The sequence below is a fragment of the Chrysemys picta genome, chromosome 4 (genome assembly GCF_011386835.1).
Source record: "Chrysemys picta bellii isolate R12L10 chromosome 4, ASM1138683v2, whole genome shotgun sequence".
NCBI classification, from domain to species: domain Eukaryota; kingdom Metazoa; phylum Chordata; order Testudines; family Emydidae; genus Chrysemys; species Chrysemys picta.
Window position 1 is genome coordinate 143,722,655 of NC_088794.1, and position 25,751 is coordinate 143,748,405.

Genomic DNA, 25,751 nt, shown 5'->3' on the forward strand with positions numbered 1-25,751 from the left:
TCTATACACCATGCCCAGCTGCGAATGGAAGAGACTCGCTCTTCCCCTGGCAGGAACCAAGGCATGGCAGCTGCTAGGGTGTCCCAGACTGCCTAGCCCACGCGTACCCCCTTTCCAACAGGTGGCTCCAAATCACCACCACCCAGACATCATTAAACAACACAGCAGAGCTCTGAGAGGCATTTTCAAGGGCTAAAGAAAGGCTTCTATGAGCCCATGTGCGGCTAAGATAAACGCCAGTGTCCCCCTAAATTTGAGCACCGTACAGTTGCCTGTGGCTGAGTTAGACAAGGAAACGAGCAGTAATAAACCAAAGATGTTCTAACAGTAAAGCTGCCTTATTTTCACTTGCAGTCAGTGAAATGGGGATAGCGCCTGGGAGTTCAGGTGGGGAGCAGCAAAGTATTCGATTTAGCACAATCGCCCTTCAGGAAGGTCTCCCAAGGACGCGGTCAGCCTGCTGCCGCTACATGCACATTTCTATTTGTATTAGCGGATTGACTTTGAGTCCATCCTGCAGCAGGGATTTCTAATTGTATTGTGCTCGCTGCAGCCACATGTGATTTAATTGTAACGCGCCTGTTTCCTGTCGCGCTAGGGCTCAGATAAAGGAAAGCTTTCTCTCTTACACAGTGTGCACACCTCACAGTGCTCGCAGGGCTGGGATCTGAACAAGCTAAAGATTATCTAGGGCCTAATTCACCACATTTATGCGTTGAGACTCGGAAATTGCTTTTGATTTGCTATTATAACTATTACATAGTGATGTTAGACGCTTGTGGAGCAGCTGTTTATGAAATAGTCTACCTGTGGCTTTCTACAAAGCCAGGCAATAGAGACTCCAGGAGGGAGAACTCATTGCCGTATTGAAATACTGGCTCTGATCCATTATATCGTACACAGTCACATTTGAAATTGATGTATTTGCCGTAACCACCATAAGAAAAGCGAGAGATGGCTGAACAGTATCTGTATTGAGCAGAGAGCTGCTAACATGACCCTTCTCGTTCCTCTTAAACACATACGCTCAAAATAGTCAGCTAACTGAAACTTTAGAAATGGTTTGTTAAAGTGTGCATGGCTGCTGCTGACCAGACAGAGGAAGGGCCGACAGGGGGGCCAGCTGTAAAGACGTGGCCTGAAGGGATCTCCTTCCTTTGCTCTTCACCTCGTAACTTCAGATCTCTCCAGCAGTAGAGTGACAACTGTGTAGACACCCCATGACCAACTCAGTCATCGGGGCATCATTTCAACGAGTGGGTTTTAGCCTAACTTTGCCCCTCTCCTTTCCAGGAACCCCATTTTTACAGAGGGGGAAACTGAGGCCTATACTCACAGAGGAAGTCAGCGGCAAAACAGGGAACCAAACCTGGGCCTCGTAGGCCAGCACCCCAACCACCATGCTGTACTTCCTCCCATGACTGTGAAATACACTTATAAAATGTATTACTGAACCTCCTCTCCAGCAGGTCCACAGAAAGCTGCCTGCAAGCTAATGGGCTTAAGCTCTTAGCCTGAGCAGGTGCGGTTCACGTTTTCACTTCTGCAGGTCCCAGGGTTCAAACCCAACTGTCACCCCGAGCGAGGTCAGTTACATCAACGGAAACTGCACTTTCCTTTCTTGGCCCACTGAGTGCCCCAAAGAAAGAAATCATTTGTTACTGTTGTGATGAGCAGAGACCTGAGCTGAGATTCATTTTAAAGCGAGACTAGAGTCGTTCGTCTACTAGTGCCGAGACTTGAGACTTTAGATTCAATTCCTGGCACTGTCACAGACTTCCTGTGTCTCCTTGGCAACTCACCTAATCCCTGTGTCCCTCATTTTCCCATCGGTCAGATGGGATTAATTAATCCTTTGTCTGTCTTGCCTACTAAGACTGCAAGCTCTTGGGGGCAGGGACTGTCTCTTACTGTGTACTCGGGCATGGGGCGTGTACGTAACACCAAGCACAATGGAGTGCTAATCTGGTGTGGGTCCTCGCTGCACAATTGTAATGCTAATAATTAATAGCAATAGTGTTTATATCTGATAAACAGTTGTCTGCTGCTTTAATTACAAAAGGACAGTGCTGCCTTAGATCAAGAAGTTACAAAACAAAGCCTTGGACAAGCAAAGCCAAATGGTCATCTTGCCTCTTGAGAAAATTCACTGCTGGCCTAAGTGGGTGTGTAATAATGCCCCACTATAGCCATCAAGAGGGTTTGAACCTACAGCCTTCATCAAGGAAGCGTAACCCTTTAGCGAACGGAGCAGGTTTCCTAACTAGTAACAATAGTAGGCTGTTATCCTCTATTAACTCAGCCTGCCTACAACATACGTCTCACAAGTGGGACATAGATGCCATTCCATGGAAGTCCGGACGCTCTGCCCACTTATGCTAGCAGTGATTTTGACCCAGAGCTTTTACAGTCTTTAGGCATCAAGTCAAAAAACCCAGAATCAATATTACCCACAGTCAGTGCTGTTTCTTTAACTAGTCATTGGTGGCTCAGGCCACACCATGCCACACTGCAACTCATAAAAATTCACCATATCAATGAAATGGGAAATAAAATTCAAGCAAAAGCCTCCTCACTTAACTGTATTCTCTTCGTAGGTCCAATGAAGAGGCCTGCTGAGCCCTGGAGCCGGCTGTACTGAGGAGACAGGGCTTGCCTACAGTTGTCTTTCCAAAATGTACCATGAAATTTAGAAATGAAGAGTGCAAGTCAGCTCCACTAGGATGCTGTAAGCTAACCTGTGATTATTAATAGTTGTGCAAGGACTCTGTGTGTGCATGTGCGCTCTGTGTGTGCATGTGTTTTCATGCTTCACATCTCAATTAAGGTCTTGTTCAGTGAAATTGTCATGGGGGTGGGGGGCGGTTTAAAACGGGTTTCCCGTTCATACCCAGGTCAATTAATAGGCTAAGTGCAGCGCTGGGCCCTGTGAGTGTTTGGAGTTAAACATCAGTGGTACAAGTCATCAGCTAAGGGCTAGTCTACACTGGAAACGTTGCAGCGCTGCCACAGCAGTGCTTTAACATGGCTTGTGTAGTTGCAGCAGAGCACTGGGCGAGAGCTCTCCCAGCACTCTAAAAAAACCCACCTCCATGAGGGGCGTAGCTACCAGCTGGTGCACTGTCTACACTGGCGCTTTACATCACTGAAACTTGCTGCGCTCGGGGGGGGGGGGTGTTTCACACCCCTGAGTGAGAGAGTTGCAGCGCTGTAAAGTGCCAGGGTAGACAAGCCCCGAGTTTCACTTTTTGATGGACACATACGTTGCTCTATGACACATTTGGAATCTGTATACTGTAGCCCTAGCACTATAGAAATTATTGTTTTGGTGGTGTTAGGTTTAGCATGGGCCTATTAGTCAGTTACTATATAACCAACATATAAAAAGCTGCAGGTTATTGTCATATAACCAGGGATACAGTGAAAAGAATAACAAGAATCATGAGTGAAATTGACAGAGGGAAGGACGGCTTCGAAACATTTTAGCGCTGCGGCTATTTCTTCCCACACCCCAGTCACTTTCTGAGATCCCATGAAATCTCCCTGCTCTGAGCCCCGAGCTTGCAGCATCAGAAAACAACAGTACATTCCCCTGTAGAATAGGCCAAAAGTCTGCAAACTACATGGAAAAACAATCGACTTGGCAGCTCTGCAGATTGTTCCTGGGAAGCCGGAATGATGCTTGACCTCCTGGAAACAAGCACAGCATTCACTCTCTGCTTCCAAAGAAAGCGTAATCTAATTCTATGAAGTCTGAGGAGCAATTCATACACTGGATAAAGCATTGCCAATAGAAGAAAATAGCAGGACAGATCGGGGACATGCTTTTTCCTGTCGAGGAGTGAGTCTAAGCGGAGTGAAAAAAACCCAACACTTTTTCACCAAGACTATTCCCAGCTGTTGGTACATCCGGAAACTGACAGTTTGGGCAACACTATAGATGTTCCTTAAGAAGGGCCTCGTGGGTAGATAAAGAGGAATGAAAGGTTACACTTTCATCCCGTATGAAATAGACCAGATGGACCCCAGCATGTTCAGAAAATAGATTAGAGCTCTCTTTGCATTACATCTGAAACTTTGATCCCTGTAGTCATGCTATATACAGATTTATAGGAAGATACCTGCAATCAGGGTGCTCATGTATGAAGAAGAGACTTTAATGATGAGCTAAGATATGGAACAAATGATGCCGATAAATCCATCACCTGCAACTGGGACAGACACGGATGGCTACTGCTAAAAAAAACAAACTGTTCAGGAGAGCTGGCGGGCTTGTTTTGATTATGCTTGGGATAAGTCTCAGTGCCCTTTGATCCCATGATGTTTTTGGAGCCTATGTTGCTGTCTAGCAGCAGGGTATATTTTTCTACCCCAAGGAGCAAGTGGATGCAGCTGCCTATCGTTGATTTATAGTAGGAAGGGACTGCTAGCAAACCAAAGCTTCTCACACAATAAAATGGCTGTATTTTCACTGCCACAGTCAGCGAAATAATTAGAGTTCAGTTCTGGCAATTTCAGGTGGGAAGAGCAGAAAAGCATTTTGTATTTAGCATAAATCACCTTCCCAGATGATCCTCAAAGGATGCTCTCAGCATGCCACAACTGTACGTTTTTATTCATAGGGGCCGATTGCGTTTTGATTCCATCTCTGCTCCAGGGATTTTAAATTCTAATTGTTGGGCTTGCTACAGTGATGTGAATTCACTTCTAGACTTCCGTTTCCTGTGTTTGTCTTGCCTTTGTTTGGAAAAGCGGAGGCTTCTTTGCAGATCTTACACTTCCACAGTATCGGGATCAGAAGGAGACTGGGGGATGCATGTCTGTGTGTGTCTGTGTGAATCCTGCCTGACATTTAGACTGAGAGCTGTCTGGGAGAGGGACAGTCTCTTTCCCTACTTGTCTACAGCATCTAGCAAAATGGGGCCCCAGTTCTTGACTGGGACTCCTAGATCCTACCATAATATAAATGAATGATGAACAAAAAACAATAAAGGGGCTGGCTTAGCACATTTATACTTTAGGACTGGTTATTGCTTTTAATTATCGATAGCTTTTGATTCAGTTTTAGGGGCTAATGAAGCAGCTATGTATTACTATAAAATTTGGGACAAGGTTGTACCCCAGGCATTCTATACAGTCAGATGATCTATGTGCTTCCCATAGTCATGTCAGTAGTAAATTCAGCTCTTGTTCCATCTTTTTGCTCAGTTTTACACATGCAATGGTTACATTTGCCATCAGCATAATCAGAACCATGAGTGAATTAATCGTTGGCTGCTAGTAAATATATGTCATCGTCTGATTAATTGCACGGAAATTTCTGTGCTCAAGCTAGTGATAAAAATCAAATGAAAAACGTGTGAAAACTCCGCTCTGTCACACATGCCTGGCTAATCCGACATGGTATTATAGGCACACAAATGCTCATGCCATAGATCTGTTAATATAAAGGGCCAGATTCTCAGCTGGTATAAATCAGCCCAAAATGTCTGAAAAACAAGGAACCGTCATTTTAAAAATAACTCCCTGATCCACCTCCCCCCCCAAAAAATAAACCAAAAATCCTGTGAGGTTTTTCAACCCCTTTTCCCATTACATAAATAACCACCTTCTATTATGTCAACATGCTGCAAAGCCCCTTTCAGCACAGATGAAAGGCTCGTGTACAGAAATTTCCTTCTTTTCCCAGATGCAGACAAGATGCCTAGAGACAGAACGGTGCTTGTGCCCTACAGCAGTGCTGGATCAGAGCCCTCGTTCCTGGGAAGCAGGTCTGACCTACACACAAGCCAGCAGGGAAGAGCGGGCCAGCCCACTGCAGTGGGCTAGCCTGGCCAGTTCACACTGCGTACAGCAGAGACAGAGGGAAAGTCAGCCATTCAGAGAGGAGAAGGAAGCGCTACAGCAGAACCCCTTCGAATCCTCACATACAGGATGCCCGTCACCAACCATTAGCACAGCTGCACACTGCTCCGTGGGGAGCGTTTGCCACTCGCTAACTCGGGTGTTCCTCCGCTGAGTGGCAAGAGGGACAGTACTTATCTCTATTAACCTCTGACCTTGCACAGCTCACATCTGCAAACCATCCCCCACCGACATGATAGCGGAGAGGCAGGTATTCTTTTCTCTTTTGTCTGCTCTGAGACATGCTCCCCAAGGCCACCGGGGGCAGCTGAATCCTTGGGAAAACCTCCATTCTGTGGGGAGTTTTCTGCAGACTGATTTTTCTCGGCAGAGCGTAGAGCTGTCATTCAAAGCTGCGCCCTGCGGGAGGCTGGAAGATGATGCTTCAAGATTCTGCCGCTTGGAGGAAACAATACGTTGCCCTTTTGTGAACAGTAAAAACTCCTGCATGGCTGTAACTGGCACATCTGCACCAGTTTTAATTAGAGGACAACAGAACCACTGATCACACATGGTATTTTGTTATATCAGGAGAGAGATCGATGTACAAAATAACAAACACACTCCAACACAAAAAGCAGCAGAACTTGTGTGATTCCCCCATTGCAAGGGTGGGAAAGCCAAGGACAACCCACGGAGCAGGTTCTGCACCCAGGCACAGCATGTGCTGAACTCCTGGGTTCCAGCCAGGGCAGTGCAGAGGAATTTGGCAGGTGTGGGGCAATGACCCGTGTATACTATAGCTACATGGATCTACCAGCCAACCCTGTCTTTACGTAGCATACTGGTAGCTGTAACAGCTGCAGAGCACCTCCAATGGCATTCCAGTGGAGGTGGTGGAAGGATTCTGTACTCTAGCCACATGGTGCAAATACATAAGAACAGCCATACTGGGTCAGACCATTAAAGGTCCATCTAGCCCAGTATCCTGTCTGCCGACAGTGGCCAATGCCAGGTGCCCCACATGGAATGAACAGAACAGGTAATCATCAAGTGATCCATCCCCTGTCGCCCATTCCCAGCTTCTGGCAAACAGAAGCTAGGGACACCATCCCTGCCCATCCTGGCTAATAGCCATTGATGGACCTATCCTCCATGAACTTATCTCGTTCTTTTTTGAACCCTGTTATAGTCTTGGCCTTCACAACATCCTCTGGCAAGGAGTTCCACAGGTTGACTGTGCGTTGTGTGAAAAAATACTTCCTTTTGTTTGTTTTAAACCTGCTGCCTATTAATTTCATTTGGTGACCCCTAGTTCTTGTGTTATGAGAAGGATTAAATAACACTTCCTTATTTACTTTCTCCATACCAGTCATGATTTTATAGACCTCTATCATATACCCCCTTAATTGTCTTTTTTCCAAGCTGAAAATTCCCAGTCTTGTTAATCTCTCCTCATATGGCAGACGCGCCATACCACTAATCATTTTTGTTGCCCTTTCCTGAACCTTTTCCAATTCCAATATATCTTTTTTGAGATGGGGCGACCACATCGGCATGCAGTATTCAAGATGTGGGTATACCATGAATTTATATGAGGCAATATGGTATTTTCTGTCTTATCATCTATCCCTTTCTTAATGATTCCCAACATTCTGTTCCTTTTTTTGACTGCCACTGCACATTGAGTGGATGTTTTCAGAGAACTATCCACAATGACTCCAAGATCTCTTTGTTGAGTGGGAACAGCTAATTTAGATCCCATCATTTTATAAGTATAGTTGGGTTATGTTTTCCAATGTGCATTACTTTGCATTTATCAACATTGAATTTCATCTGCCATTTTGTTGACCAGTCACCCAGTTTTGAGAGATCCTTTTGTAGCTTTTCGCACTCTGCCTGGGACTTAACTATCTTGAGTAGTTTTGTATCATCTGCAAATTTTGCCACCTCACTGTTTACCCCTTTTTCCAGATCATTTATCAATATGTTGAATAGGACTGGGCCCAGTACAGACCCCTGAGGGACACCACTATTTACCTCTCTCAATTTGGAAAACTGACCATTTATTCCTACCCTTTGTTTCATATCTTTTAACCAGTTACCAATCCATGAGAGGACCTTCCCTCTTATCCCATGACTGCTTACTTTGCTTAATAGCCTTTGGTGAGGGACCTTGTCGAAGGCCGTCTGAAAATCTTAATACACTATTATCCACTGAATCTCCTTGTCCACATGTTTGTTGACCCCCTCAAAGAATTCTAGTAGATTGGTGAGGCATGATTTCCCTTTACAAAAACCGTATTGACTCTTCCCCAACAAATTATGTTCATCTAGGTATCTGGACAATTTTGTTCTTTACGATGGTTTCAACCAGTTTGCCCGGTACTGAAATCAGGCTTATCGTCCTGTAATTGTCAGGGTCTCTTCTGGAGCCCTTTATAAAATTGGCGTCACATGAGCTATCCTCCAGTCATTTGGTACAGAACCTGATTTAAATGATAGGTTACAAATGACAGTTAGTAGTCCTACAGTTCCACATTTGAGTTCCTTCAGAACTCTTGGGTGAATACCATCTGGTCTTGGTGACTTACTACTGTTTAGTTTATCAGTTTGTTCCAAACCACCTCTAATGATACCTCAATCTGGGATAGTTCCTCCGATTTGTCACCTAAAAAGAATGGTTCAGGTTTGGGAATCTCCCTCACATCCTCAACCATGAAGACTGATGCAAAGAATTAATTTAGTTTCTCCGCAATGGCTTTATCGTCCTTGAGTGCTCCTTTAGCATCTCGATCATCCTGTGGCCCCACTGGTTGTTTAGCAGGCTTCCTGCTTCTGATGTACTTAAAAAAAATTTTGCTATTACTTTTTGAGTCTTTGGCTAGCTGTTCTTCAAATTCTTTTTTGGCCTTCCTAATTATATTTTTACACTTCATTTGCCAGAGTTTATGCTCCTTTCTATTTTCCTCACTAGGATTTAACTTCCACTTTTTAAAAGATGCCTTTTTGCCACTCATTGCTTCTTTTACTTTGTTCTTTAGCCACAGTGGCTCTTTTTTTATTCTCTTACTATGTTTTTTAATTTGGGGTATACATGTAAGTTAAGCCTCTATTATGGTGTCTTTAAAAAGTTTCCATGCAGCTTGCAGAGATTTCACATTTGGTACTGTGTTTAACTAACCTCCTCATTTTTATGTAGTTCCTCTTTCTGAAATTAAATACTACAGTGTTGGGCTGCTGTGGTGTTTTCCCTGCCACAGGGGTGTTAAATTTAATGATATGGTCACTATTACTAAGCGGTCCAGCAATATTCACCTCTTGGACCAGATCCTGTGCTCCACTTAGGACTAAATCAAGAATTGCCTCTCCTCTTGTGGTTTCAAGGACCAGCTGCTTCAAGAAGCAGTCACGTAAGGTGTCAAGAAACTTTATCTCTGCTTCCCATCCTGAGGTGATATGTACCCAGTCAATATGGGGATAATTGAAATCCCCCATTGTTATTGAGTTTTTTATTTTAATAGCCTCACTAATCTCCCTGAGCATTTCACAGTCTCTATCAGCATCCTGGTCAGGTGGTTGGTAATATATCCACACTACTATATTCTTATTAGCATGGAATTACTATCCATAGAAATTCTATGGTATAGGTTGGTTCATTTAAGATTTTTACTTCATTTGATTCTACGCTTTCTTTCACATATAATGCAACTCCCCCATCAGCATGACCTGTTCTGTCCTTCCGATATATTTTATACCCTGGTATTACTGTGTCCCATTGATTATCCTCATTCCACCAAGTTTCTGTGATGCCTATTATATCCATATCCTCATGTAATAGGAGGCACTCTAGTTCACCCATCTTATTATTCAGACCTCTAGCATTGGTATATAAGCACTTTAAAAACTTGTCACTTTTTAGCTGTCTCCCATTACATGATATAATGGAATGAGACTTTTTTTCATTTGACTGTTTCTCATTACGTCCCAACTGTATTTTATCTTCCATACTCCCCTTCTTACTAGGACATAGACAATCTCCATTAGTAGATCCTCCTCTAAGGGAAGTCTCTGTCCGAACCACGTGCTCCTCCACACCTGTCGGCTTTCCCCCAGCCCTTGTTTAAAAAACTGCTCTTTTTAATTTTATGTGCCAGCAATCTGGTTCCATTTTGGTTTAGGCAGCGCCCATCCTTCCTGTATACCCTCCCCCTTTCCCAAAAGTTTCCCCAGTTCCTAATAAATCTAAACCCCTCCTCCCTACACCATCGTCTCATCCACATATTGAGACCCTGCAGTTCTACCTGTCTAACTGGCCCTGTGCATGGGACTAGAAGCATTTCAGAGAATGCTACCATGGAGCTCCTGGATTTCAGTCTCTTACCTAGCAGCCTAAATTTGGACCTCTCTCCTATCTCCAGGACCTCTCTCCTATCCCTCCCTATGTTATTGGTACCTACATGTACCACGACCACCAGCTCCTCCCCACCACTACACATTAGTCTATCTAGATGTCTTGAGAGATCCGCAACCTTCGCACCAGGCAGGCAAGTCAGATTTTGCAGAACCTATTTACTTGGGTGGGCCAGGAGGTCGACTCTAATTGAATACAGCAAAGGTTACAGTAAGAATGGAGAACATTAGTATGCTCTCTTTCTCCTTCAGTAGTTTGCCCTTACAGAGGCAGTAAGCCTGTCTGTTTCTCTTCTTTTTGTGAATCATATTCACAGATTTAGTTGGGGATTGGTCCTGCTTTGAGCAGAGGGTTGGACTAGATGGCCTCCTGAGGTCCCTTCCAACCCTGATATTCTATGATTCTATGTTCTTTTTAGCAAGTATTTGGTTGATGACGCTTTTTTGCTACCATAGGAATAACATATATGTATTAGCTGAAGTCACAAAGATTCAGATCAAGTATCTGTCTTTAATTTCAGCAAACCAGGACAGTTCCTTTCCACCACGCCAACAGTGATTTGGGAACTCTATCCCTGTGCTATGTCTTTCATCAATTTTCTCACATGAGACCAGAGATTTTTCAATTTAGAACTTTTCCAGAAGAATGAAAATGGTTCCCTGCAGCATTTGGTTCTGAATTTTGTTTTGCAGAAGTAGCCTGTGAAAACTGCTAATTTTCCTTTTCCGCTGGGACTCTCTGCAGGGAGGGGTGCGACTAGCATTACATCTTTCCTCTAGGGAGATTTGTTGGTTCATTTCCTTCCTCTGACCCAGCCTGACATTGCCAATACTGTCCTGCAGAGATTATCATCTACCTATCTGTGCTTTCATGATTTTAACTGGAGATCTGATGATTTTATTTCTTGTACATAGTATTCTATGATTGGACGCATTTAATTACAGCTCTCACATCCTTAGGACTTTGCAAACAAAACTGTATTGGCAAGAAAATATGAGAGGCCTGTTTTTCTACCTCCTGCTTGCAAAAAAATAAAATCATTTTGTTGTACACATCAGTCTACAGAACTACATGGAAATATTGACAACATGAGGCTAGGATGGGGAAAGGAAATGAACAGTAAATAAGTCTAGGTGACCGGACAAATATAGTGCTAACCACTAAAGAATTCATAATCAAGCCAAGTTACTTAACAGTAGCCATAGACCTTTGAAGATGTTTCCACTGCACATTCACAGCCCTGCTAAGCTTGGCGAACCTTCTAGAAAACAGTAACAGGTGGGAGCACACAAGCAACTCGCTGCAGCCTCAGGCATTTGGACCCAAGGTAATAAAGGGCCCAGCAATCCCTAACCCCCACAATTCCTTCTGCTTCAGCCCAGAGTCCTTCTGCACAAAATCGGAGGAAAAGGGGAAAGAGAAAATATGCACAGGCAACATAGCCCAAAATATGCTACATGCAGGCAAAGCATGGAGAGAATTTTATTTGCTTCCCTAGAGAAAAATCACTTCCATTCCAGAGAGTTTCAGTTTGGTGTGGATGATTTCCTGTGCTGCAGCCCGCTATTCTGCATGCTTGCAGAACAACTAGATCAGAAGTCAGCATCATCACCCCTATTTTACAAATGGAGGACGGAGGCACAGGGAGGTGGGGCAACTTGCCCATGGTCACACCGGAGAGGAGGTTTGTGGAACCCAGATCTGATTTGCAGACCACATCATCATCCTTCCTCCCCAGCCATCTTTTCAGGGAGTCTATGGCTAATTTAACACACAGGTTTTGAGCTACACCTGAAAGTGGTATCAACATAACTAGGTCAGTCAGGGGCATGAAAAATCCACACCCCTGACCAACGTCAGGGGCGCTGGAACGGGGGGGCCAGGACCCCATCTCTTTTTACTGGTCATAAGGATGAGTGACAGTGGGGATGGGGTGGAGAGGAGCGAGCAGGGGCAGGGCCTCAGCGAGACGGGACGACACAGGGGCGGGGCCACAGTTCAGGTGCCAGTGGGCCCCCCCCCCTCTCTTTTAGGGAGCTTACGTTGCTCCTGACCAATGTAGCTAAACTGACACAACCCCCAATGTAGACACAGCTATGTGGAGGGAAGAGTGCTTCTGTCAACCTAGCTAATGTCATTCAGGGAGGCAGTGTTCCTATATCAGCAGAAAAATTCCTTCTGTCAGCATAGGCTGCGTCTACACTACGGGTCTATGCCCGGGTAGCTATGCTGGTATAGTCTCCATAAGGTAGAAATATCCTGTGCCACAACCTTGGAAGACAATGTCCCATGCCATGTATGCCCCAAACCGGTGCTGCTTTTAAGGCAGGATTTTCCAGTGAGAAACATTAAGCCCTAAACTTCTACATCTAGAGTTAAGGAAAGCAGCACTCTCTACTCTGCCTCCCAGTTTCACCGCCGCCAAGGGAAAACCGGCATTTCTATCCATGTAACGCTGAGATTTTACCTCTGGTGGGTCAAGACTAGCAGTGAGTCGAGCAGAGATGTTCGCTAATGAAATGTCAGTCCCCTCGCAGCTCTCTGCAGAAAGCCCCAGGAAACTGGCTTTAAAATATATTTCTGCAACTTGCAGGGCTGTCTCGCCTCTGCGGAGTCCGAATTTGCCAGAGCCTATTCTGGCTCCATTTGTAGGTCACTAGGAAAGGCTCCGTATCATTTCTAATGAGCCAGCCCGTCTGGGCTTGACTTTCTCAGGTGCTGAGCAGCTATAAATCCCCCCGTAGAGAGAGAGGCCTTGGCTACACTCGGGACTTCACAGCGCTGCCGCGCGCGAGTGTAGTCGCACCGCCAGCGCTGCGCGAGAGCTGTCGCAGCGCTGTATGTACTCCACCTCTCTGAGGGGAATAGCTTGCAGCGCTGCAGGCTCTGATTACACTGGCACTTTACAGCGCTGCACTCGCGGGGGGGGGGGGGGGGCGTTTTCACACCGCTGAGCGCAGCAAGTTGCAGCGCTGTACAGCGCCAGTGTAGCCAAGGCCAGAGGGATGTCCTTGTGCTTAAAACACTCCCCTGGGACTCAGTGGATCTAGGATCTATTCCTGGCCCTGCCACGGGCTCCCTGTTTAACCTTCAGCAGAAGCTGTTGGGAACCCACAGCTCCTAGTGACTTCCGGAAATCAGGCTCTTAATTTCTCTCTGCTTCAACTTTGGGATCTGTAAAATGGGGGTGATAATATTTCCCTACTTTGCAGGAGGATTGTGGCACAGTCAGGTACTAGAGTGATGCGTACCACAGAAAAGCTCTTAAAGAATGAATGCTTTGCATAGATGAGTCCCCTGCACTAGCAAAAATGGGATCTGTGTTTAGATCATTGCAGTGCCTGAGTCTGCAGGCAGATAGCTGCCGTGTCTCTGCTGCTGCTCAGAGCTCTGCCAAGTGAAAGCTGACCAGTCCAGTCCATTTTCACTGCTGCTATCCAAAACCCTATGGGCAGCAATGAAACAGACTTTCACTCTACTTCTTTTTGGGAAATTCAGGAGCAGCATGAAAGGCAGGTGCTGGAGCTGTTCACTGGGGAGGAGGCATAAATACTGGGGACTGGGACAGGAGTAGAATAATGGAGACACCCCCCCTCACAGCAGCAAGAAGGCTGAGGGAGAGACAGAATCTTCTTGACACAGACATACACACGAGCATACATTTCTCCTTGGTGGCAGCAGTCAGGAGGTTTTGGGAAGGATAATAAACAATAATAATATATGGAGATATACCTATCTTATAGCACTGGAAGGGACCTTGAAAGCTCATTGAGTCCACCCCCCTGCCTTCACTAGCTGGACCAAGTACTGATTTTTGCCCCAGATTCCTAAGTGGCCCCCTCAAGGATTGAACTCACAACCCTGGGTTTAGCAGGCCAATGCTCAAACCACTGAGCTATCCCTCCCCCCCCCAACACTAGCAGTTGTAGCAATATAACTATTTTGTTTGTTTTTTAAAATCACACCCCTTAACTGGTTCAAAAACTGTGCGTAGCACAGACCTCAGAGGGGACAAATCAGATTAGCCAAATCTCACCAAATAAACTCATTAATTGGCAATTAAGAAGCTATTCACCCAGGGCTCCATCCTGCCAGGCGCTAAGCCCACTGGCCCTGACCCAGCACACCATATGAGCGTGTGTGTAATTCAGACATCCACGTAGTCGCATTGACTTCTACGGGGCGATGTTCATGCTTACGTGCGTTTCTGGATTGGACCCTGGCTGCTGAGTATCCTGCAGGATTGAGCCCTTGGATGAATAACTCCTCCTCACCCCGATAAAACAGTGAAATATTAAAAAGAGCTTTTTGTTTGGATAAGGACAGTGTTATCAAGGAAGCAGACTGCCTCGCAAGGATTATTAGCTATATATTTGTTTAGATAAGCTAAAAGAGGGATTATGAAACATCAGACTCGGAATATGTTTGGTACAACTCCGATTTGTTCCAATCTGCCATCCAAAGAAGCTCTGTTGTAAATATTGTGTGGGGACGAGGGAAAGGAACCTGAGACGTAAACAAGAAACAGGACACATCTATTTCAGACCGTGCTCAGGAGCGTAGGCTCTCCCCAGCAACAGCAGCATCCCATAGAACTGTAAGATAGTCATAACGCCAACCACGGAAAAGCTGGCTCTAGAAAGCTACATATCCACGTAGGATGGATCCAAAACCCATTGGAGTCTATGGGAAGACTTCGCTGGGCTTTGGATTGGGCCCTTTAGAAATAGAAACAAAGGGGCAAATGTCAGGCTTTCACTGAGGAGTCAGATCCATCACCAAAACCTGAACGCCGGCTTGACAATTGGGGGACAAACAACCACAAATGAAGTGACCATCAGCTAACCTCCCGACTCTTGTGGATTGTCAAATCGAACTTTTGACCTTTATGCCTCATACATCACGACTTGGCAGAAGCTTGTGGCTCCGGCTGGCTGAAATGTGCCGTGCTTGTAGTCCTGTGCAAGAGGCGGCTTTCATATGCTAAGGGCCCCACCCCACCCCCTAGAGCTGCTACAACAATACAGAGAGACAAAGTGGGTGAGGGGAATGGAACGGTCCCTTGAAATCTGTGGTAACTACTTATGCTAAACGATCAGCTCCACCTTGGATTTAGCTGTCCCAGACCTGAAGAAGAGCTCTGTGTAGCTCGACAGCTTGTGTCGCTCGCCAACCAAAGTTGGTCCAATAAAAAATATCATCTTGTCTCTCCAATATCCTGGGACCCACAGGATACAACAAGGCTGCATACAACAATATATAGAAGGACAACATGCGAATCTGCATAGCAAAGATTTGCTCATTAGGAGCACATCATTAGGGAGCTCGGAGATGAAAGCCTGGCTGGGTTCCGCATTATCTCTATGCTAAGGCCTTTGATTTCCAAAGGGAGGCTGGTGGAAAGCATCAATCACCTCTTTTTCTCAGAGGGAGGGTCATCAGTCCAGCCAGTTGGTGGCCAAAGTCATTATCAACCACTGCTCAAGGGGGGTTTTAGGATCGACAGCTGGCTACAGGGAATTGACTACAGGGCATTACATTGAGAGTCAACAGTGACCCAGAAAGGAAGCCAAGAACTGAATAGCTCTCATAGGATTCCAGGGCAGTGCTTGAAATCCTTAATCTCACCCTACGTTAGTGTTGGTAATTTAACTCCAGTGTATAGGAAAAGCCCACTACAATACACAGTTAGTTACACAGAGGAGGCTAATGAAATTACAAGGACCTTTGGGCAGCCGCTGATGGACACAGATCTGTAGACTGGTGGCTCCTTGAAATGTGAATGGATTTCTAGTCTAGTGACAGAATCGCCCGTTGAAGATATTACTGCTTCAAAGGTAATTTACGAGAAAGGCTTGCAGTGCTTCGATGGCCACCAAAGGAAACTCAATGCAAGTGCCTGGTAATGACTAGGGAGGGCAAAATCATTTACCTGCTAGGAGCTTTATTACATTAACACTAAAAGGGTGCTGTGCCATAAGATTGTTCCTACAGCAAAAATTGGGGGGGAAAAGGGTGGTTAAATGAACAGCCCCAAACCAAAACATTGTCAAAAGAAAGCATTTCTCAGCAGCAAACAGGCATGTCCCGTGCCCCTGTCAGGCACATTGGAGCTGACAAGTTGTATGCAAAGCGGCTGTCAATAAGATGATACTCACTGTGTGGCAGAATTTATGCCATGACTGTAATCCTGTAATTCATGGATGAACCATGGCCCCTTGTACACTGGAGAAATTTGCACCATTATATGAATTTAAAATGGCCTCAATACAGGTGTGCTGCAAGTGTGTTTTACACTTCTCTGATAAATTATCAGCATAACCTCGATGGTGTGAATTCCTCAAATGGTTTTCAGACCTGGCTTCTGACAAAGGTCCACCTCAGATTGAAGGCGCAGCAGTAAAACTGCAGGCTCAAAAAGATGTCGCCGTAAATGGCGTTTTGGTTGATAGATATGTGGACAGAGTAACCACTGTGATGGGTTGGATCACAGAGACCCCCTTGGGGATTGCCAACTGATGTGCCAAGACTACTTCTGCCCCTGCTTTCCCTGCCTGCTTGGGACTCCAGAGCCCTGCCTTGTTGTGCCAGACACGCTTGCCAGCCACGAACACAGACCCAGGTCTGAACCATGTCCCACAAACTGCAAGCTTAACGCCCCCCTCCCCCAAGTATTAATACATACTCTGGGTTAAATAATAAGTAAAAAGTGATTTTATTAGATACAGAAAGTAGGATTTAAGTGGTTCCAAGTAGTAACAGACAGAACAAAGCAAAATAAAATAAAACCCGCAAGTCTATGCCTAATACAGTAAGAAAACTGAATACAGATAAAACCTCACCCTCAGAGGTGTTCCAGTAAGCTTCCATTTACAGACTAGTCTCCTTCTAGTCTGGGTCCAGCAATCATTCACACCCGCCATGGTTACTCTGTCCACATATCTATTCAAGGGACACCATCATAGGACCTAATCACATCAGCCACACCATCAGGGGCTCATTCACCTGCACATCTACCAATGTGATATATGTCATCATGTGTCAGCAATGCCTCTCTGCCATGTACATTGGCCAAACCGGACAGTCTCCATGCAAAAGAATAAATGGACACAAATCAGACGTCAAGAATTATAACATTCAAAAACCAGTCGGAGAACACTTCAACCTTCCTGGACACTCAATTACAGACCTCAAAGTCGCAATTCTTCAACAAAAAAAGACTTAAATGAGAAACTGCAGAACTGGAATTAATTTGCAAACTGGACACCATTAAATTAGGCTTGAATAAAGACTGGGAGTGGATGGGTTATTACACAAATTAAAAACTATTTCCCCATGCTAATTTTTCCCCTACTGTTACTCACACCTTCTTGTCAACCGTTTGAAATGGACCATCCTGATTATCACTACAAAAGTTTTTTTTCTCCTGCTGATAATAGCTCACCTTAATTGATTAGTCTTGTTAGAGTTGGTATGGCAACCCCCATTTTTTCCATGTTTCCTGTGTGTATATATATATATATATATATATATATATATATATATATATATATATATATATATATATATATATATCTTCCTACTGTATTTTCCACTGCATGCATCTGATGAAGTGGGTTTTAGCCCACGAAAGCTTATGCCCAAATAAATTTGTTAGTCTCTAAGGTGCCACAAGTACTCCTGTTCTTTTTAATGTCTGTAATGTGGACTTTCCAAGATGTACATTTACAGTAGCTCCAGTTATTGCAACGAGAGGCAGTGGATGTGACGGCAGTATTAATCTTCTGACATGCTGACCCTGGTCATGTGACTTTCTTCTTCTTCTTTTTCCTTTATGCCACTTTTCCTGATGAGGGTCACCGTGGCAGCATGGAGAGTAGGGAGGACCAGACCTCCTTTTCCTCTGCAACAGGTTCCAGCTCTTCCTGGGGGATTCCCCAGTGTTCCCAGGCCAGCTGGGAGATATAATCCCTCCAGTGTGTCCTGGATCAGCCTCAGGGCCTCTGCCCAGTGGATGTGCCCGCTATAGTTCCAACGGAAGCCTCCCAGGGGGCATCCTTATCAGATGCCCGAATCACCTCAACTGGCTCCTCTCGGTCCGGAGGAGTAGCGGCGCTACTCTGAGGCCCTCCCGAATAACTGAGCTTCTCACTCTGTCTTGGAGAGTAAGCCCAACCACCCTGCGGAGAAACCTCATTTCTGCCACTCGTACCCATGATCTCATCCTTTCAGTCATTACCCAAAGTTCATGACCATAGGTGAGGATGGGGACATAGAGTGACCTGTAAACCAAGAGCGTTGTTCGAGAACTTAGCTCCCACTTCCCCATCACACATCGGTACAGCGCCCGCATCGCTACCGCCACCGCACCAATCCACGTGTTGATCTCACACTCACGCTTGCCGTCACTCATGTACAAGACCCCTAGATACTTGAACTTGTTCAATAAGGCCAGCTGCTCCCCCTTCATCTGGAAAGAGCAGCCCCCTTCCGTTCAGGAGAGGACCATGACCTCTGATTTGGAGGTGCTGAATCTCATCCCAGCCGCTTCACACTCAGCAGCGAAACATTTGAGTGCGCGTTGGAGATCGCAGTCTGAAGAAGTAAGAAGGACATCATCATCTGCAAACAGCAGAGATGCCACCTCCATGATCCAAAAGCATGGATGCTTCTCTGAATCCTGGGAGTCTGGCCTTGCTCTCATTTGTTCCTTGCCTACAATAGTGTTCATCATAACCACAGCATGAGAGAAAGGATGGTCCAAACTTGGGAGACCTGGGTTTAAGACCCTGTTCTGCTATATACTTCCTGTGTGATTACTTAGCCTCTCTGTGCCTCAGGTCCCATCTGTACAATGGGGTTAATAGCAGTGCCCTGCCTCACCGTGGTGTTGTGAGGTTAAATACATTAGATATCGTGAGGCATTCGGATATTATGGTAACAGTGGCATATAAGTACGTAAGATAGATCTTGACACAACTCCAAAGCTGTCCTTCAGCATCTAATAAGGTGGCTTTCTAGTATAATATAAATGTTAAGGGAGACAAGGTGGGTGAGGTAATATCTTTTATTGGACCAACTTCTGTTTTTGAGAGAGACAAGCTTTCAAGCTAACACAGAGCTCTTCTTCTGGTCTCAGAAGTTCTATCAATTTATTTATTTAGCTGTGACACTCGGATTAAGTATCCCAGACCTGTGTAAACTCAAAAGTTTGTCTCTTTCATCAACAGAACTTGGTCCAATAAAAGATATTACCTCACCCATCTTGTCTCTTCAATATCCTGGGACTGACATGACAACAAAACTGCAAACTAGAGAGAGCTCACACAGCTTCTAAGAAAGAAATTCTCACCGTATTTGGTGCTTTTGCTTAAAGCCAGAGCTGCTGGAGTCATGTGATTTCATAAGACTCTCAGCTTTCACTGTATGTGTACAAAAAGTTGCTAACCCTCATGGTTGCAAAGAAAAGCTTGGAACTATGAACCCTAAAGTCTCAAAAAATAGAAGGCAAATCAAGAGAACCCAAAAAGGATTATTTTAAAAAATTTCATTATTTTAAACCAATATCATGATATTTGAATGCATGGGGCTGACATTGCTGCCTATGTCTGCTCTGATCAGCGATGAGCTATTGATTGACAGTTCAACTAAGCAGTCAGGCCCAGATCCTCACAGGTATATACGCCCCTAACCTGTTAATTTCAATTGAAGTTAGGAGTCTAAATACCTTTTAGGATCTGGGCTTCAGTTCTTAAAGGTGCAGCGCTGATGTACCTCATCGAGCATATTTCCTCGCTATCCCCTCCCGCCCCTACCTCTCAGTTCCTGCTTTTGCCAGGACTCTTGAGAGGTGGTGTGTACATGCCAGGAAGGCACGTGCCTCCTCGGAGAGCTTTCGAGGAGCGTATGGAATGGGAACGTGTGCTGCTGCAGCTGCAGGAAGGGTTCCAGCCCCCTTTTCGTGACCTTCCATGCAGCTGCGGCGAATCGCTCTTACATTTTATGTCTTGTGCTTTCCCCAAAAGCACTTCAAAGGCAGGCCGGGCAGGGAGCGCCTCGACATTTCAGAATAGGCTGGACTCACTTGGCAGCTCCACCCAAATAGAAACCGCGGCCTGCTAAATCCCAGAGAGAATTCCAGGCAGTGCCCCTCAACCCAAAGGGCAGGGGAAGTGCCTAGTAAGAGGGTGTAGAGTGAAAGCAAGGGACGGGGTGATCCTCAAAGCTGAATGAGGGGAAACCCACAGGCAATACTTGATAGCAAAGGCGCCAACTTTCCCCGTTCTCGGGGGGTGCTCGACCCCTGCTCTGCCCCAGGCCCCGCCCCCACTCCACCCCTTCCCTCAAGCCCCCACCTCACCTCTTCCTGCCCTGTTCCGCCCCTTCCCCACCTCTTCCTGCCCCCACTCCTCCCCCATCCCTCCAGCACCTCCTGAATGCCGCTGAACAGCTGATTGTGGTCGGTGGGAGGCGCTGGGAGGGAGGGGGAGGCACTGATCAGCGGGGCTGCTGGTGGGTGCTGAGCACCCACTTTTTTTTCCCATGGGTGCTCCAGTCCCAGAGCACCTGTGGAGTCAGTGTCTATGCTTGATAGTCAAGCTCCTCTTCTCACTATCACTCTTGCCTGCTTTCTACTGCCCTAGGGAGAGTTCTGATTCTCACTGTCTGTCTCTTCAGGTGCTGGAGGGGAAGGAGCAGAGCTCCGATGCATCTACAAAGGTTTCCACATCTGTGCCTGCCTCTGCCATAATAACGCCTCCACCAGCAGCATAGAAAGGAGCAAGGAATGAAATTGACATTCGTATCCAAGACACCAGGAACAAAGACAAACTGCTGTGCAGATCGGATTTCCTAAAAATACTGAAAAAGGAAGTGCCAAGAATGTCCTAACTTTAGCGAAACTCTTCAGCGTGTACTTAAAGCTGTTTAGCTTCCTAGCCAAAGACTGGCATTGCAACACAGCTTTTTCCATGGTAGAAACCTTTACATTTTCTAACCCAGTCCTTCAAAACAAAATGAATTCACATTAAATATATGTATGAACTATCAGTGCTATTAACTGACCTCCTTCTCCAGAGTACTAGCTCTCTTTGTTGCAGCACTGTACACCACTCAAGTTTTCGTGATGTTTGAAAAAGTTCAGGAGGTGGATCATAAAACCACCTGGCCTATAGGCTCAGGAGAACACTGTCCTTGGTCTGCCTGTGCTCGACCCTAACAAGTGAAGTTCATTGTCTCCAGTGACTAGGCGTAAATCCAAGCAAGAGCACTGCAAATTAGCTGAGATCATCTGGAATATTCCAACGTTAGTGGGCTGGCTGAGGCCCAAGGAGGATGGCCTTGTGGGACTCATGAGATCAAGGATTTAAGGCTCCAACTCTATCATATTCTTCCTCTGTGACCTTAAACAAGATCCTCAAAGGTGTTTAGGTGCCTAATTCTCATGGAGGTCAAGGGGGCTTGTGCACCTAACCCCCTTGGAAGATCTGGGTCTTAATCTCTCTGTGTCTCAGTTCCCCATCTATAGAATGGAGATAATGTTTCATTTCTTCTCCCCCTTGCCGGTTCTGTCTCCTTAGACTGGAAGCTCTTCAGGACAGAGACAGTCTTTTACTCTGCATTTGTACAACACCTGATCTCAGTTGGGATCGCTCAGTGCTGTTGTAACAGGAGTAACAAGGAGCCTAGCATAGCTTGCCATTTGCTGCTTGCTAAGAAATTGGCCAGTTTGCAACCTGCATTCATGAAAGGGGCCCCATCAGGAGCACTGGAAGTGCCCTGAAAGTGAGGGGGCGGCCACAGGTGCCCGAATCATGGCCCTGCCCGCTGCACCACCCCGGCACCACCCCTTCTCTCCAAGCCCCCTCCCTTACACTGCCCCTTCCCCCAAGACCCTGCCCCCACACCGAGGCCTCACTCCTGCGCCACCTCTTCCTCACAAGACCCCGCCCTCCCATCGCTCGCTCTTACGGCTGTTCAAAAGTGGGGGGTCATGTTCCAGCACCCCTGTGCCCCATAAAGACAAATTTCACCCCCAAATTGATTCAAATAAAATTACTCAAGCTCAGCGAGTTAGTGCTGCTTTATATAGTGGAAGTCTGCAAATACAGTCTGTTCTCAATACAGATGTGAAGGAGCAGCTTAGCTCTGCTGAAGCAGAGGGGAAGGTTTGCAGGGAATGAAGGAAAACAGATGTCTACAGGAACCATAGTATCAGAGGGTAGCCGTGTTAGTCTGTATCTACAAAAACAACAAGGAGTCTGGTGGCACCTTAAAGACTAACAGACTGATTTGGGCATAAGCTTTCGTGGGTAAAAACCTCACTTCTTCAGATGCATAGAGTGAAAGTTACAGCTGCAGGCATTCTATACTGACACATGGAGAGCAGGGAGTTACTTCGCAAGTGGAGAACCAGTGTTGACAGGGCCAATTCAATCAGGGTGGATGTAGTCCACTCCCAATAATAGATGAGGAGGTGTCAATTCCAGGAGAGGAAAAGCTGCTTCTGTAATGAGCCAGCCACTCCCAGTCCCTATTCAAACCCAGATTAATGGTGTTGAATTTGCAAATGAATTTTAGTTCTGCTGTTTCTCTTTGAAGTCTGTTTCTGAAGTTTTTTTGTTCAATGATAGTGACTTTTAAATCTGTAATAGAATGACCAGGGAGATTGAAGTGTTCAATCTCCCTGGTGTACAGGAACCATAGTCCGGAAAGAGAGAGAGAGAGGGTAAAGTTAGAAGAATAGGAGCTAGATTAAGGCACAGACTTCTTTGGGGCAAGGACCCTGGGCCAGAACCTCTGCTGGCTTAGATCCATCAATGGAGTTTGCACTGATTTATACCAGAAGAGGATTTGGCCCAATGTTAAAAGTTTTAAACCATTTCAGGCTAACTTTATTAAACCCCATCGGGAAGGAGTATTTGTGTGCGTCTCACCCTCTCCTCCTCCAAGTCCCTTTTTCAAACCACTTCTTCCAAACGACATGTCCTCCTTAGCCCTCGTCCTCAGGCATAGGTCTAGATACCAGACGGAATTCTTGACTCCTTCAGAAAAATTCCAACCAACCCAAAGCTGCAAAACTAGTAGGGCATGTGATAAAAGTCACTGTTGAATCGCAGTGATCTCTCTACCCACATACCTGCCGTGTCAACCAGCCACGCTGTGTTTGTCTGTTTATATTGTCGGTCTAAACTGTCAACTCTTTGGGCTGGGGCAATTGTCTTCAAAGCTGTGCGTGAAGCATCGAGAACACTTTTGGCGTGATACGAGCAGGGAATAAAAATGTTTAAAGTAGAGATGGGTGGAAGCTGCAAAATCTAGGTCTGGCTCCAGAGCTGATTTTGAACTCTGCAGAAATGGAGCGGTTTTGGACATGGATTCAGATCGGAAACCCAGTTTAGTTTCTGGATGATATTAAAGTCTATGCCATCTGGATCTGGGGGTTTGGCTTGGGCCCCATATCTAGTTTAAACAAACTTTGGAAATTGTGCTCTAGAGACTGTGTCCTACTAGGCTTTTTTCTTAACATTTCCCACCAGAGCGAATCTGGCAGGAAAAACGGTTAAGAAAACAGAAGTCTAGTACAAACGCAGGCTGAGTCTAGAGCACCTTCCACAGTCGGATTAAGCAGTTCGACCCCCAGCCGCACTCAGACTAGACAAACAGAGATGCCTGGTTCAGCTAACACAGTTTGGCTGGTCAGTGTGGATTAGACTAACCTTGTTAAAGCAAATTCCAGACACATTGTGGACAGCATCTTAGGGCACGTCTTCACTACCCGCCGGATCGGCGGGTAGCGATCTATCTATCAGGGATCGATTTATCACATCTAGTGTAGATGCGATAAAATCTATCCCCGATCGCTCTGCCGTCAACTCCAGAACTCCACCGCAGCGAGAGGCGGAAGTGGAGCCGGCGGGGGAGCTGCAGCGGTCGACTCGCCACCGTCCTCACAGCCAGGTAAGTCAACCTAAAATACGCAACTTCAGCTACGCTATTCGCGTATCTTAGGTCGACCCCTCCCCCCCGTAGTGTAGACCTAGCCTTAGAGATGTAAGACACAAAAGGGGACCACAGGAGAAAGAGCTTATTAGTAGCTAAAACGAGAACAACTTTAAGTTTTGAATGACTGTAAAGAGATGGAAACTTTAGGATCAACTGACTTCACTGGGAAATGAGAGCATTCAGCACCTCCAGAAGTTGCTCAGCATCTTGCAGGATCAAACCCTTAATATGGCTGAGATGGAATCGGTGTGTAGAACGGCTGAATTTGCAGCTGGAGAATGAGATTTTAAAGAACAGTTAGTGTCCTCTTCTCGGGGACCAGTTTTGCATGATCTGAAACTGTAATTCAGCAGTGACTGTGAGAAAAATCAACTGAGGAATTTGGCATGTATCTTGAGGAAAAACACTAAAAATGGATGAAAACCTGAAGGCCACTGGGCTAAGCTCATGTCAGCCACTAGCTAAGACGTACATCTGCAGGAGAGAGTCCAACCACCAGTCTGTAGCAGATCTGCATTCTAAAATACTGCACTAAAGCAACCAAAAATGCTATTTTGAAAGAGGTGTGAATGAAAAGAAGGCAGAAAAAGAGAAGAAAACAAAGTTTTATAAAAGAAACTGAAGCGATCGGGGAGAAGGTTTGGAGAGGGAGTTTGTGTGAAACAAAATGCTTATCACTAGAAAGACGTCCCATAAATAAAAGGAATCAGGAGAAGGGAAATCAGCGAAAGACTCGGGGATGGGATATATCACCACAGGGCAACTCGCTAATGGAAGCCACCAAGGTTTCATACCAATAACTATTCCTGCTGTGTTCTAGGGAGGGGCCCTGGGTTAGGAAAGAAGTGACATTGAGGGTAAATTCTCTGCTAATGTAAACGGGGAAAACTCAAAGTCAGTAGAGGTTCCACCACCACTTAACATGGCGTTTACACCCCCAATTTGGCCCAGAATTACTCCAGGGCCAAAAATCAAATGTCTAAGGTTATGAAAGTTGTATGAAACCACCCACAAATAGCCAGAAGCAGCTTGTGTGTATGTGTGTGTAGTTGTCAGCAGGTTCCCATTGTGGTCAACAACCAAAAAAAAAAAAAAAAAAAAAAAAAAAAAAGCTGTTCCAGGCTTTGATTTTAAACTCTTGAAAGGCATTTTATACCCTTTTCAACACTTTGCAAAGAACCCTCCTTCCCCTGTCACACACACGCCCTGAGAGAGAAACATCTGTTCCCTCGACTTTTGCTCCATGTCATATGGTCCCTGCTAAATGTTCCTCCCCAGACACAGTGATGAAACAGCCACTGCTAAAAGGGAGGAGGGCTGTTAGACCAGCTGGGAGCAGAAAGCTCTCATAGCCACAGGGGACGGAGCCAAGATGAAAGGCAGCTATATTTTCCCAGGTGATCCCATTCCCAATAGCACCTCCAAGCTCCGGTTTTCTCACTCCAGATTTAGCCCTCAAACAAACAAACTGAAGCGGATTGAAATATTC